The following is a 14,259-nucleotide window of genomic DNA, read 5'->3' on the forward strand; positions in this document are numbered from 1 at the left end:
GTTACAGCGTCTTTCACAAGCACTCATGGTAAACTAGTCAGACAATCAAACCTTTGGGATCCTTTGCTAGGCAAATCTGAATGCTTTATGCCTAAATTATTTGTGTCTGGGATATCTCTAGTGTGGTTTGTGAGCATTGATCAGGTTTGCAGGAAAGCCCCTGAGAATGTGAAGCACCTGAGGTCAGGCACTTGGGAGACATGAAACCCGAGTTACCTGTGCAGGTTTAACTTAGCTCGTGTCAAGGTATGGCTGGACTTGAAATCCTCATCCCCTGCTTGAATTCTGGGAGAACAGTGTTCTGGTCTGGATGGAAGAACAGATCACTCCTTCACATGCCCTCAGGTCAACAGGGGGAGTACTGGGAGCACAGGGACAGTGCTGGTGCCTCCACTGCTTCTGCACTTGGCACCACCAAACTGGCAAGGAGGATCAGCGTTCACCATCACAGGCTTGGAGCCAGATGTGTCCTGTAGTCTGGAGCTTAAATACCTCAAGTCTGGGGAAACCAGGAGCAAACTTCCAGTGTCTGAAGGGGGTGTACAAGGAAGATAGAGAGCGACTCTTCATCAGGAACTGTAGTGCCAGGACCAGGGGGAATGGCTTCTCATTGCCAGAGGGCAGGGTTAGATGGGATATTGGGAAGGAATTCTTGGCTGTGAGTGTGGTGAGGGCCTGGCACAGGTTGCCCAGAGAAGCTGTGGCTGCCCCATCTCTGGAAGTATTCCGGGCCAGGTTGGTCAGGGCTTGGAACAACCTAGGATAGTGGAAGGTGTCCCTGCCCAAGGCAGAGGGTGGAACAAGATCAGCTTTAAAGGTCCCTTCCAGCCCAAACCAGTCTGGGATTCTGTCATTCAAGTGTGACCGAAGAATTGCTAAAGTCTTTTAGGGTGGCTGGTTTTGGTGAGCGTAGTGTGGCCATTTTCTGCCCAATTCTAGTTCTTGCTCTAAACCGTGCAACTTTTGAACTCAATTCCTTTAAAAATACATTTATGAGGGAGCAAACAAGGTCGTTGAACCACTGGAAGCATCTTAGCCGGTCAAACTTGATTTCAGAAATTCCTGCGTCCCCTGGGTTTGTAAATAAAAGGGAATTTGCGTTCCCGCTTGCACGCGAAACACCGGGGTTGAGGGCATGTTTGTTGTGTCCCCGATGAAGCTCCCAGCCTGGGCCTGGACTCTGGCTCCCTGAGATTGGCTGGGTGCAGGTTTCAGCTTTGGAACATGGTGGGTTTTTTGTGTTGAGGTTTAAAAGAGCATCTGAATTTCTCAGGCTTTGTCCTGCGTGCCGACGTTTGCTTCACTTCCTCTCGAGTGAACGGGTTCTCTCCCCTCTCGACAAAGTAAACATGAGCATAAATATTTAAAGGATCACGGCTCGAGTTTGCAAATTGGAGACTTTCTCTAGCATTCCTTTGGACAAAAGCAGTAGCACCAGAGATTTGGGATGTGTCTGGTTGCTTCCCTGTTCTGGGGAGAAGCTTGGTAATTCTTTGGGCTTAATGCTGCAAGAATACTCTGCTGTGTTTTCAGGTTAGATGGCTGGGCTTATCAAAAAGCTTGGGTTTCTTACAGAGTTTTAAGGACAAAATGCTGCTGATGGGATATCTATGCATCATTGGAATTGAGATTGTTTCTGTGGAATTTTATTTTTCTTTTACACAGGCCAAATTTTTCCATAGGTTTTGAGTATACATGTGAAGGCACAGGTGTTCAGAGTTGAGACTATAGAAACCAAACATGTGAAACTACTGCCAGCTAATGGATAAAAACAGGAAAAAAGGGAAATGGACTTGTCCTTGTTTTCTTTGTTTGACTCTTTAATATTAAATCTTGTGCCGTGTTTGACAGGTCGAACACCATAGTGACATGTACGTCTCGCTCCTGCGGTTGTGTCAATGTCTTAGCCTCTGTGTCTTGGAATTAAACTTTTAAAAGTGAAGCTCAACAAACCACTTGACCTCAGAGACACAAAAATTCAGGAGGGAATGCTATTGAACATGGATTTTTAGAGATGAACTAATTTTTGTGTCTGATTTTAAAATATTACTGAGAGTTGCAGTTTTGTTAGATCTTGTGTTAGCATTATTCTGCCTGTGGGGAGGAATCTATGGATCCCTTTTTCACAGGTACCTGTGGAAAAATCTTACAGGTGAGGTGAGAGTTCCATGTCTTCACCACAACGCATTTTTATTCCCGAGAAAACCCCTATGATCTTAATGCTACCTCTGATGGAGGAATGGAGGCTCACCTGGGTCAGAAGGGAACTCAAGACATCACTTGGTTCAAAATCCTGCTCACAGCAGTATCATCTGCAAAGTCAGATCAGGTTCTTCATGGCTTTCGGTGTCTCATGTCAGTTGTCTTCCACCTGTGGTTTGTGGGCTGCAGGAGCAGAAGGGAAATGAAATAGTTTGAGCTGCGTTAGGTGGGAAGTGTCCAAGAAGATTGAGATTATCCGTGATCCAATGCTTACAGAGCGTAGCCCTCCACTTGCAGCCTATTAAACTGCTGCTTCCCACTGCCTTTCCAGGAGCTCATGAAGCTGGTCCAATCACAGGCTCCAGCTGAAAGAGGATCTGGCCTGGCTGAAGTTAATTTTGGGAGGAGAGCAGGGATAGTTCAGGTCCATTTGCTGATAATCAGCATGAAACTGGCAAGCAGCTCCACCCTGTTTTGGTGGAAACTCCTCTGAGTTTTTCTAGACAAAAATGAAATAAATAAATACCTGTGATTTAAGGATTATTGTTACTCTTCTGATTACTTTCTGCTGTTAAAATCTTGCATTGCAGTTTCTGATGTGCATCTCTTTGGGGAGGGATGAGATGTCCCTTTGTGTAGGGTTCTCATACTTTGCCTTTGACTATTAACACCGTGCCAAACCATGGTTAGACAAAGCAGTGGGTCATAGTTTTGGGCTCTGTTGGTGGTTTTTGTCAGCCCTTTTTTAGAGTTTTGCTAAGAGCCTCATGAAGAGACAGAGTGTGGTCTTCAGCCAGGCACTTTTTGCCAAGGGAGATGGGGCTCAGGAGTGGAAAGACCGTGGTGCACTGAGGATGCGTGGGGTAGGACAGCAGTCATGTCGATGCCATCATGGAAAACAAAGAAGATTGGAGCTACAGAAGCTGATGAGGCAGCCAGTTATCCTGGGCAGATGCACAGTGTGTCCAGGTTTGGGTATAAATACCTGTGCTATCCCTGTATTAAGCACCCAGGTACAAACTTGAAGTTTGCTTGGACACTTTGAGATCCGTCTCTATTTCCTCCCAAGGAATATTGATATTCTTTAGTTGGATCCTTTCTCTGTTGATGTGAGATCATCATGTGGGGAGCTCAGCCAGCTGTGTCTCATCCAGGCTCTCATCTCACTCACCTGGAAATATGTTGCTTTTTTTGCAGCTACATGCCTGACCTAAAACAAGATGCAGGCATAGCTCTGCTGTGGTCTCTTGTCGTCTCTCTGTTGGGTTGTGGTGTTCTTTTAAAGATCTCTTCCAGGTCATGGAGTAAGTTTCTGAAATCCCTGTTGGTGTTAAGGCCCCTGGGGATAAGCTGGCTCTATGTGTATGTAGGTGCTCCCCTTTGAGGGGAGCGCTGGGCTGGACCCTTTCAACCCTGCTAGTTTTGGTGGTTCCAACTGTCTGCTCAGCTTCTCTTGGAAAAATCATCTTGGTTTCCATCCCTGTGACTTGCAGGAGTTACTGCAAATCCCTGTTAGGAGCAGTGGGGAACAGAGCACAGGGGACTGTCCTGCTTGGATGCTGCATGAAGTAGCAAAGGTAAAATGTAGTTTAAAATAAACAAATGCTTTGGTTACCCTCTTTAAATGTAAAAATAGCCTAAATATGGGGTTTCAGTATAATTTGTGAGTCTTATTTGCTGGTCTCTTCACCTTGAATCACTTCTGGCATCCCCCAGGTGACTTTGAATCCTAGAGTTACCCTTTGGATGCCCATTCCAGGTCTTGGCTTTTATCCACCATGCACAGATAATCTGACAGCCTCTGTGCTGTTTTTAAATCAAAATTCTTTGGACTGTCTTCTATTTCTTGCGAAGCATGACCTTTAAAAAGGTAGAGGATCCTGGATATGCTGTATCATGGCTGAGCATTGATGGAAGAGCAGTGTTTAATCCAGATAGATCCATCCGTGGAAAACCTGAGCTTTAAAACCAGCTCAGACTATGAACGTTTTTGATAGACCGCCAAGAATTCTTTTATTGTATTCAGCATCCACATGGTTGGTTTTGAGGGATGAACTTAAAACAAGTTAACTGAAAATATTTACTTTAGTAGACTTCCGTAACTCTACTGTCTTTTCATACTTCACATAAATACATAGACCAAAATAAAATTTCTCCTAAATGTTGCCATTTAAACTTTTATGGCACTTGTCTGTAAACTGTTAGGTTGGTTTGTGCTTGTTGGGTGCACAGGACAGCCTCTCCGGGGAGGAATTAGTAAATGATTTAATTGTTAAGGAATGTGGTCCCATTAGGAAAAAAAAAAAAAAAAAAAAAAAGGACTGCAGTGGATAGTTAGAAATGTTGCGCTTGATTAAAACAATGCTGAGCAATTTGTAATGATTTTTTTTGAAATAAATGGATTTTTTGGAAGAGGGAGGTTATGTGGGTAAATAACCCTTCTGAGGGTTTCTTTGGTTGCAGAAGAAGCGGTCTCTGCTCCTTAATTCACCAATTGCTTCATAAATGGGGCGTCATTATGTGGAATTTGTTGCTGCTGGTGGTGGCAAGGATGGCTGAACCACTCCAGCTCAACAAAGGGATTTGGAGAGATGTTTAAAAGCAGAGCCACTGTTTCTTTTGGTTTGTTTTCATCCGAAAATAAAGATGCAGCTCTGCTGCCAAGGGATGCGGCGGCTCAGGCGCCTCCCTTGGGATTCGGGCCCCGCGTTTGGGAGTGTGGTGAAACGTCTGGCTGAGCAACAAGGGCGCACTCTGGGTTTGCTCCTTCCCGGGCAGACCGTGGCACAAATAACCTGCACAGGCAGGCACTGGCGTTCCCTGTCAGGAGAGCTGGGGCAGCCATCGCTGCGGATAATCTTATCCGGAGGCACTTCACCGTGCCTGGTAGGTAGGCAAGGAGATAGGAGGACAATGCAGAGCAGAGGTCAGGTTGGAGGTGCCTGCAGCAGATAACGAGGAATCTTAAGAGTTTTCTTCAGCTATGAAGAGAATGAACTTTACCAAAAGCAACGGAGGAGTCTGCAGGGAGAATTGGATGAATCCACAAATCCTTTTGCTGCTCGCTGCTTCACCTTGCTCCACTCCAGGGGTTGCCAAGTGCACCATGACTTGTCAGAGCACTTGTTTCAAAACGTAGTTCCCTTATCCAAATGCGTCTCTGATCTCACTGCAATCCACAGGGATTTGATTAAGGAATTCATTAGCACTGATAAACATTAGCAGCCGTATTTGTTCTTATATCTTTAAGAAATAACTTGCCAAGAGAGATGGCTTGGCAGCTGTTGCCTGTTCCTTGCCCCACCAGTTTTGTGGAAAAGACATGGACTTTTGCATTGTTCCAGGCTCCAATCTCTTTGTAATTCCAGGTGGGAGCTGCCGCCTTCCAGCTGAGTTCAGCTGTCCTGTGCTGTGTTTCTTCATTTACGTGGTTGAAATACCTGTCTAGAGCCATTGCTGTTTATCTGGGGTGAGCAAAACAGTAAATACGAGGAGAAAAATATATTAAAAAAAAATTTTAAAAAGGGCACTTCCAGCAAATGGGGTAAGGAGAAAAAATTACCACAAAGGTCCATTTCTGAGGGTTCTGGGAATTCATTCTCCTACCTAAAAGTCTTTGCTGAAACAAGGGGAAAAAAAAAAATCCCTGCTTGAGTGTTTTCCTGTTCCCACAGAGGGAAGGTGTGAATCTCACACAGGATTTGCTGGCTCAGTTTTAGCAACATTAGGGGTTTCCTCCCGTTTTATTCTCAGCAGCTCAGCTGCTTGAAGGCTGCTTTCATTTTTGTGTTGTCAGGGAAGATGTGAAACCTGAGCAGCAAAAGCTAAATGAGATGTTTAATGCAGTTGTTGCAGTCTAAGGAGTGGCCCTGTGTGAAACTTTTTCAGTTGCAGACAAAACTCATTTGAAAACTCAGTCTGAAAGTAGCTCGGTCTGACATTCATGGTTCAGACTGTGTGGTGGGGACATTGTGATCTTCTGTCTTGTGTTGAGTCTATTTTTAATAAAAGTGGAATCTTTCAGAGAATATCTCAGAAAAATAATTGGAAATTAAAACCTGGAGATATGGATTTACAATGGTTTGGGTGCAGTTTTTCTGTGTATTTTGAAGTTTTTTTTCCCTGAGCACAGACTATCCTCTGCACCGAGAAAGGTGTTGGGGTTTGTTTCTCTTCTTGCAGGACTGGATCAACTTTCTTTTCTGCTTTGGGAGCATTAATCTACATACTTTCTTTTCAGGTATGCTCTTCAGGGGCTGCGAGTGGGCAGGTATTCAAAAAACTTGAACAATTTTCCTTAGGTGAAGGATCATTACAAGTTCAGGTGCTGCCATTATTAGCAAGACTCCAGCCAGCTGCAGTTTAATTTTCTAAATGTCTAAATGTTGAAATTCCAGATTGTTACACAGGTATGTGTGTTGGGGTGCTTTGAGAGGCTGGAACTCTGGACTGCTGGGTTAATTCTTAGCTGATGACATCAATGGATTTGAAATGAATGTCAGTATGGGAAATTAATCACCAAAATCATAAAAAATTCAACCTGTTTGTTTTCTAATGTAATGTGGGTGCAAAAGGATTTGTAAATGTAAAGCTGCCAAGTGAAGTGGGGGAATTGAGCAGAAAATAGTGACTTAGGGACCTGGTGCATAACAGAAGACCTTGAGATGCTTGTCCTGGTGGGCATCTACTTCAGGAGCAGCCCATTGCAGTGGGTGGCCTTGGAACCTTGGGGATGGGATAAGAAACATGGAAGAAAATAAAGCTCAAAACTAACCAGAGAAATTCCTCTGGTTAGTTTTGGATTGTGCTAGCTGGAGTATCATCCTTTAGGGTAGACTGAGATAGAAGGTACCGAGGTGGCACCAAGGGCCTGGGTTAGGCCATATTAGACTTGAGAACATCCCATGTGTTTTTGCCGGTGTTGCTGGGACCTTCTGCTTCATCCTGTACTTTCTGGTGCTCAGCAGCTCTGAAATCTGGATCTGAACTGGGTTTTGGGAGGTTGTTTTGGCTTTAGAGGTTTTTTTGATGCTGATGTGGTGGGGGTTTTTTTTGTTTGCTTTCTTTTATTTCCCCTTAATACCTAAAAATACCCCCAGCTCCTGTCACCTGGTAGGAATCACCTATTGTAGAGGCAAGCAGGGAAGTAAAATCTTTGTGGCGGCATTTGCTCACTGATAAGAGTATTTTTTAATGCATTTCCTTTCCTCATTCTCAACATGCCTTTTAATTCCTTAAGAAAAAAGGTGTGGGGCCTTCTGATGCCTTAGTGGAGATTGGAATCCTGTGTTTGGTGCGTGTGCTGAGATCCATAGGGGAAGTCTTGGGTGGGTGAATTTGGGGTGGGCAGCTGTGCAACTGTGTGTTATTTTGAGGAAAAACAAGTATTTTGCTCATGTTACAAAGTACCGCTGAGGGATTCCTGTCGCAGGTGAAATTTTGGGTTACCTGCTTCATTTACCATAATGTGCTGAAAAATTATCAATACACTTTTGATCTTGCTTTTTTTTTTTTTTCCCCCCAATTCTTAAACCTTTTGTTGTCCTGAAGCTGTTGATTTTTGGGCAAAAACAATACAAGGCAGTCACTGTGGTCTGCAGGGTGGGGCTCGGAAAGGTCTTGTTGCTGATTCCCTTCGCTGGGAAGGGCTAATTATAGAGACAAACTGGGGAAGGAAGAGAACGGGGTCAATTAGAGCATCCAGCGCAGTTTCCTTTAAATTAGAGGTTGGGCTGGAGAGATAAAAAAAAAACCAAACCCCAACGTTAAAGAGGCACAGAGTGAGACTTGAAATGCTCTGGTGCACAGCGAACTCAGCAGCTACAGCAGATGTCCTGCAGTTTCAGTTTTAAGTAAAGAACATGTTGAATTAGGAGTTCTATTGCCAGAATTGCCAAATCGAACTGAAAAGACAGAGGAGATGTCACTACTGCTTTTATTCTTTAATATGCTTTTGGCTTGAAGTAGGTCGAGATAGTGAATGAAGCAAAGAAATACTTTGCCCCATTGTTGATTAAAATGATTTAAAAAAAGGAATTTATTTTAATTCTTTAATGCCCAGAATGTTATATTTTCACAAAAGGACTACCTGCATCTTTGTGCATGTTACATGGATCAGTTTTGTATGTGTTTTATCCCTTGCTGGAGAGGCCGCTAGGGCTAAACTTTTTCTTCGAGCTGTCTTATGGGTTTAAAAGTTTTTTCCCCTGGATTTGTGTATAAGATAACTGGGATTAGAGGACACAGTAGTTGAAGATATGGTGCAGACACGGTACAGGCTCCGGGCTCAGAGCTGCAGGTGTGGAAAGCAATAAACGCCAATGCCAACTGGAATTCGTGCAAGTCAGTGAAAAACCAGAAAAGCTTTTATGGTGCTCTTCTGAAATGATCCTTCCAGTCCCTTAACACCCTCTTGCCGCAGCTTTTAGGGCAAAGCCATGGTTGGCAGACCCTCCCCATGTCTGCCGGGTGTATTTGCTTCCCCTTTGCTGGATCACCTGCCTGGCAGCGCGCAATTACCGGGAATTGCGGTGCACAAAGGGAAATGGCAGAGCAGGGAGAGAAACCCCATCGTTTCCTCTGAATGTTTCAATCCAGATTGGTAAACTCCTTCTGCTGGTGGCGTGACTCATTCTGGGCTTCCTCAGTGGAGGCCACTATTGGCAGGGCATCAAAGGAGCAGCCTGCGCTTCCAGGCTGGAGCTGAACCAGGACCTTCCTGGAGCAAGGGCTGTTTTTCTGGTCCTGGGATCTCTCCATGTACAGAAGGTGGTGAGATGCTCCCAGATCTCAAGGGAATTGGTGATAAATTTGATGAATACATGCTGAGGGTAAGAAGAGTTTCTTCGTGCTGCTTTGTGCAAGGCACATGCCTCTCCAGAGGGTCCTGCCCAACTGGGGATGGGCTGGGAAAGGCCCTTTGAGGTCAATGACACAACCAGCAGAACAGTTTGTTCACTTCTGGTTTCTCGAGTAGAGCTGATAATGCAGGGGTTTAGTGTGGTAGTTAGGAAATTCTTTAGCTAGGAAGGAAGTTTTTAGTTTTGTTTTTCCTGAGGGCATAGGTAAAGGTACTCTTTGCTCAGGGCTATGGTGCAGCAGAGACTCCTACCCTCCTCTCCTTCATTCTCCTGGTAAAACTGACAATATAAATGCTTCTCCCTTATTTTTGGTTCAACCAACTTAGCTCTGAATCTTTGAAAGACTAATTTTTTTTTGATTTGGAGCAAAGACTGTGAGCAGCTCCACCAAGTTTAGGATTGTGCCACCAGGACCCAGGAGAGCCCGTAGGATGTCACTGGTGGTTTGATGTGAGAACCCCTTCATGTGCTGTACTCTTATTTTTAGGGTTTTTTTTCGAATTGAAGGGCACTGTCAAACGTTTTGTAGGTTTCTAATATTATTTTACAAAATATTTACAGTGTTAAATAGTATTTCTAGGCATTTTCCGCCTCTTTATTGTATTGCCTATGTGCCCAAATTACAGTCCCAGGTCTCTTGTGAAGTCGTGAACACTTTTACTGTTTGAGGTGAATCCGTAGGGTCTATCAAGGAGATGTAGGTCTTGGCACACCTACAGCCTTGGCTGTGAGATATTCCTCATTTGTAGGTGTCATGTAGGGGAGAGAAAAGCTGCAGAGAATATGAAAAGGATATATAAATATTTAGAGGATGTTTCTTTCAGATGTCTGGCAGGAGACTCTTGGAATACCATGAAAAGTGGTGGTTTTCCTTTTTTCTTTTTTTTTTTTTTTTTCCATTCCTGAATGGGTTGGAACTGGAGATCAGCATCCTGAACTGGCAGAGGAGTCAATCTCTTGATAGCAATCTAGAGTTCTACGTGAGGAAGAGCCTCAGAGTACAGATTAAAAACACAAAGTTAATGCAGTGAGGATCTATTGGGATGCAAGAGAAGAGCAACAAAATCATAGAAAACACTGACTTTTGCTGCAATGTCCCGGCAGGTCAAGCCTGTCTTTCTCAGATCAGAGGGAAGCTGCTCTGCTGGCTGGGATAAGTGCCTGGAAAGGCAGCTTTAACTATCTTTTTTGGAGGGATTTAGCCCCCTCAATTTTCAATTTATACAGTGACATTCTAAATATCAGATTGCTCCGATTCCTCTTTTGCTTCTGTTTCATGTACACATCCCTGTCCTTGTGGTTATTCCATGTGTGTGACTGTCTGCAGCGCACGGATGGGGTTATGGTTTTCATATCACCTCCTTGTTCTCTGTCTATCTCCTGCAGTCCCTGGGGTTTTGGAGGGCTGCTACAATACTTATATTTCAGCAGGTTTTCTAATTTTTTTCGCCCGCTGTCTGCGTGTCACTCTGTGCTTTCCCTCCTTTTTGTTGTGCAACATTTTGTCACAATTAAGGGCATTTTAAAACCAAGCTCCCTACTATTTTTTGGTAAAGTCATCAAGCTGACATTTTTATTTCAGATTGTTTCCTGCAGAGTTGATTTTTTGCCTGTGTCTGATGAGTCAGCGCAACTGTTGAGCAACGTGAAGCTTCACTGATTGCTGAGTTCTCTTTTGCTGTTCATTTTTTGAGTTAGCCCTTTAGCTGAGAGCACTTAAATGCAAAGTATTGCAACTTGTGATGCACTTTGTCAATCTCAATACTGAGTTGGGTTTATTTCTAATTAAGATTTTCAATGTAGCCTGTAGGTAGTTGTATGTGAAAACTGTCTAGAGAAAGCCACTGCCTTGGGTATGGTGCTGAAGTAGGTGATTCTTTGTTAGGTCTGTGATTTTTAAGAGTCTCATTTAATTTTGCATGGGTTCAGATGTCTGAACATGCTCAGTGCTGCTGCTGCTGTATTTTTTTTTTTGCTCCTCAGCCTACTCAAGATGTTAGACCCAGCTTTAATTTTCTGTTTCCTATGATTCTCAGTTAACCCTCTTTTCAGGAAATCGGTGGCTTCCTGTGGGCTATTTGTAGTTGCTACTGGCCAGCTGAGGCGAGGTGATGTCTATGCACTGAAATACGATGAAACCCTTGGAGAGATTTGTTTGGAGCTACCAGGATGAGGTTTTTTTGAGGCATTGTTGAGGTGAAAGCCCATGGCAGCGGCACTTCATTAATCTTATTTACTGGTGTTTGAAGAATATCTGTGTTATTGTCTGTTCCTTCATACGGGAAATCTAATCTCCACTTGAATTAGCCTTTGTAATAAGGCTCCTGCTTGATAAGCGAGTAGACAAATATTGGGGCCTTGCCACCGAGGGCTTTATCCTTCCCTGAGATAAAGCAGTTGGGCTTGAACGTAGGTTATTTATTCATGGAAAATAGACTTAATCAGCATTCCTGAATTGCCCCTGTTGCAGCGACCGGGCACTCCTGCCCCTAAACAAAGCCGCATTTAGCTCGATGGCTTCTTCCCTAGCCCAGGAATAAAATATTTTCCTGTTTTCCTGCACGGCCGGTATTTCTGGCACTGCCTATGGCGTGCATGCAGAAAATGCGTAAAGAATCCGGTGTCTGTGGGCAGAGCCCACGTCAGGCCAGGGCTTCCAGTGCCGTGGCTGAAATAAGTGCAGCCTGTTCCCTCAGCGCCCACACGATCTGGAGACCTGGCGAGGAGGAGGAGGATGGCAAGGGTCAGAAGCAGATTGTTGCCCTTGCAAATAAAACCTCTCGTCCATCCTGCAGTCCTGGAGGGATCCTGGAGGTCTGGCACTTTCTGCCTTGGAACAGAACGAGTGAGTCGAGCTGCCCCACGCCTCAGTGTTTCAGTGACATATGGGGTTAGTGTCAGAAGGTGGCTGGTGTTGGAAAGAGGGAGGATAAAAATTATCCTGAGTTCTTCTGAAGTGTCTTTGTCTCTCTACAGAGTGTTGGCCATTATGATGTGGATTTTTTCGCTTTCTGGGTAAAAAAAGGAGAGCGAAAATTGCTTCAAGAGACGGTCTTGCGGCTGATGGCAGGGAGCACTAGAATAGAGATGGCAGTAGAGTTAATAGATGGAGGAGGTTTCTTCCTGTCCTTTTAGAAAATTCCCGGTGAAGCATTGTGTTATGGGAGAGTTCTTTGCAAAATAACACCAGGACACCCCTTGGAGAGCTCCGCTTTGTTAACCTCTTGCAAAGCCAGCCCATGACATGGCTGCGTCCAAGATGAATTTGAAAAAAAAGTCATCTCCAGTAATATGATGAACTTCAAAGGATCTATTCTCACTTCATCCTCTTTCTGTATAAACTCATTAACTGACCTTCTCTGCTTTATATTTCTCCTAATTCGTATTTTCAATGCCCTAATGGATCCTTTGGTGGCTTCGATGCTCATCTGATTGAATCATTCTTTGTGTTGGGTAATAACGATGCTTCCGTTTGCTCTGGTTGTGGTGTGGAGTAAAGGGAAACCTCGAAGACATAATGGGATGTTAAGAGAGAGAGGAGGGGGATGTAGGAGGCTGTAGTTGGACAAAATCAGTCCTAATCAGTATTTGCAGCCAAGTGGGACATACAAAGCAGTCATCAATTTGCGTAACTTTGGTGGAGACAATTCAAAATTCAATTTGAACGCATCATAAAGTATCCATATGTTGATTTTGAAAGCTTCTGTGTGCCTGGGTCTTTCTTGCTTTTTCCTCTCGTTCGTGCTCCTGTGAATGTTTGCCAGCAGTACTCATGGGACTAAAACTTCCTAACATCTGGTTGGTCTTGGTCCAGTAATCATCTGCCTGGGTTGTTCAACTTAAACTTGAACTGGTGAGCAGAGTCCTTAGGCACGGAGACCATGAATGCTCTCCTTTGGAAATTTCCCTAAATCTTGATGTCAAATGTTTTGTAGGTCTCAGCTTGACAGGATTTCTGGTGGTTGGTGTGATGGGCATCCACATGACTCATTTGGACAAGTTAACCCCTTTTCTTCCAGCCTGATGTAAAGTCAGAGTCCCACCATGGACATGTTCAACCAGAGTTTTGGCCAGCTGCTCCTGCCGTTGGGACATGAAGTGTAAAAAATACTTGCCATCCCTAGAAATGTTTTGAGTTGGCTGGTTGTCTCCATGGTAAGCCCACCTCAGTTTTGGCTTTCTTCATTCTCAAACACAGAAAGCAGTGACCAGATAGATGATCGCAGGGAAGGAGTGTTGGAGGTTGTGACCTCCTCTGCAACAACGTGCTGTCCCTGTTAATTTTTTTGGCTCAGTCCGGTGCTTCTCATTTTCTTCTGAAAAACCAGCTGGTTTAACTTCCCTTAGCAGCACCACTCAAAAAACCCCCGAACCTGGCAGTAAAGGACAGCCTGAAAGGAGATGTCATGGAGGGCTGTGGCAGGGACCTGCTGGGATGCAGTTAAATTTTTATAAAATCAAATTAAAAGCATGTTTGCCACGGCTGCTTGTTGGAGGAGCTGTTTTGATTTATGTTCTTGCATCTTTTGCTTCTGAGATGAGACCCAGCATGGCTGAACGATGAGGTTCGGGGGAATATGAGCCAAACAGATGCACTTCAGAAAATGAAACTTCAATCTTGGATTTACTTAGCTCATTTCCTGGTGTCATTACCTTATCCGGATGATGAATGTGCCTAGTTGTGGGATCCTACACTGAATACATTTTGAAATGTTTATTTCACGCTCCGTTCTGTGGATCTCATCGCACAGCCGAGTTAATCCATTTCAGGCAGTTTCATTTCCATACCATATGTTCTTCAAGGCGTTCTGGAGGGATAATTATGTGGATATAATTTACTTTCCTGTGTGATGCCAAGATGTGCTCTGCTTTTCAGGTACAGGGGAAGGCACATGTGTCTCGTTGAAGTCTTGATGACTTTCTGAATGTTCGTCTCCTGTTGTCGTTTAGAGGAGTCAGGAAGGATGAACATGAGGACAAGGAGATCGTGTCCTCTCTCTGGAATGTTTATTAGACTGATTTAACACCCCATTCTGCTAGTGGGTTGTTTTCCTTAAAGAGCAAGCATAATTTCCATAGCATTAATTATTGAGGAAGGTAGGAATGTAAATATTGTGGTGAATTTAAGGGATTGAGGATCTTTTATGCTCAAATCTCCCTAGCTAAGTGTTAATGTAAATTGTAAAACTGAATTATG

General features: G+C 44.0%; 1 protein-coding gene across 10 annotated transcripts in view; it reads left to right on the top strand.

Annotated features, from left to right (window-relative positions):
* The window catches only part of MYO9A (myosin IXA), a 171,260-nt gene that overhangs the window by 2,185 nt on the left and 154,816 nt on the right, over positions 1 to 14,259 (top strand). Inside the window, exons 1-2 of one of the 10 annotated variants that reach the window (XM_040077721.2) lie at positions 3,435 to 3,506; positions 3,696 to 3,779. The exons of the other annotated variants lie outside the window; for them this stretch is intronic. The gene's annotated coding sequence lies outside the window, so the exon portion shown is untranslated. Of the gene's footprint in view, positions 1 to 3,434; positions 3,507 to 3,695; positions 3,780 to 14,259 lie in introns of those variants that run through there. 10 annotated transcript variants of the gene reach the window in all.

The sequence above is a fragment of the Hirundo rustica genome, chromosome 13 (genome assembly GCF_015227805.2).
Source record: "Hirundo rustica isolate bHirRus1 chromosome 13, bHirRus1.pri.v3, whole genome shotgun sequence".
NCBI classification, from domain to species: domain Eukaryota; kingdom Metazoa; phylum Chordata; class Aves; order Passeriformes; family Hirundinidae; genus Hirundo; species Hirundo rustica.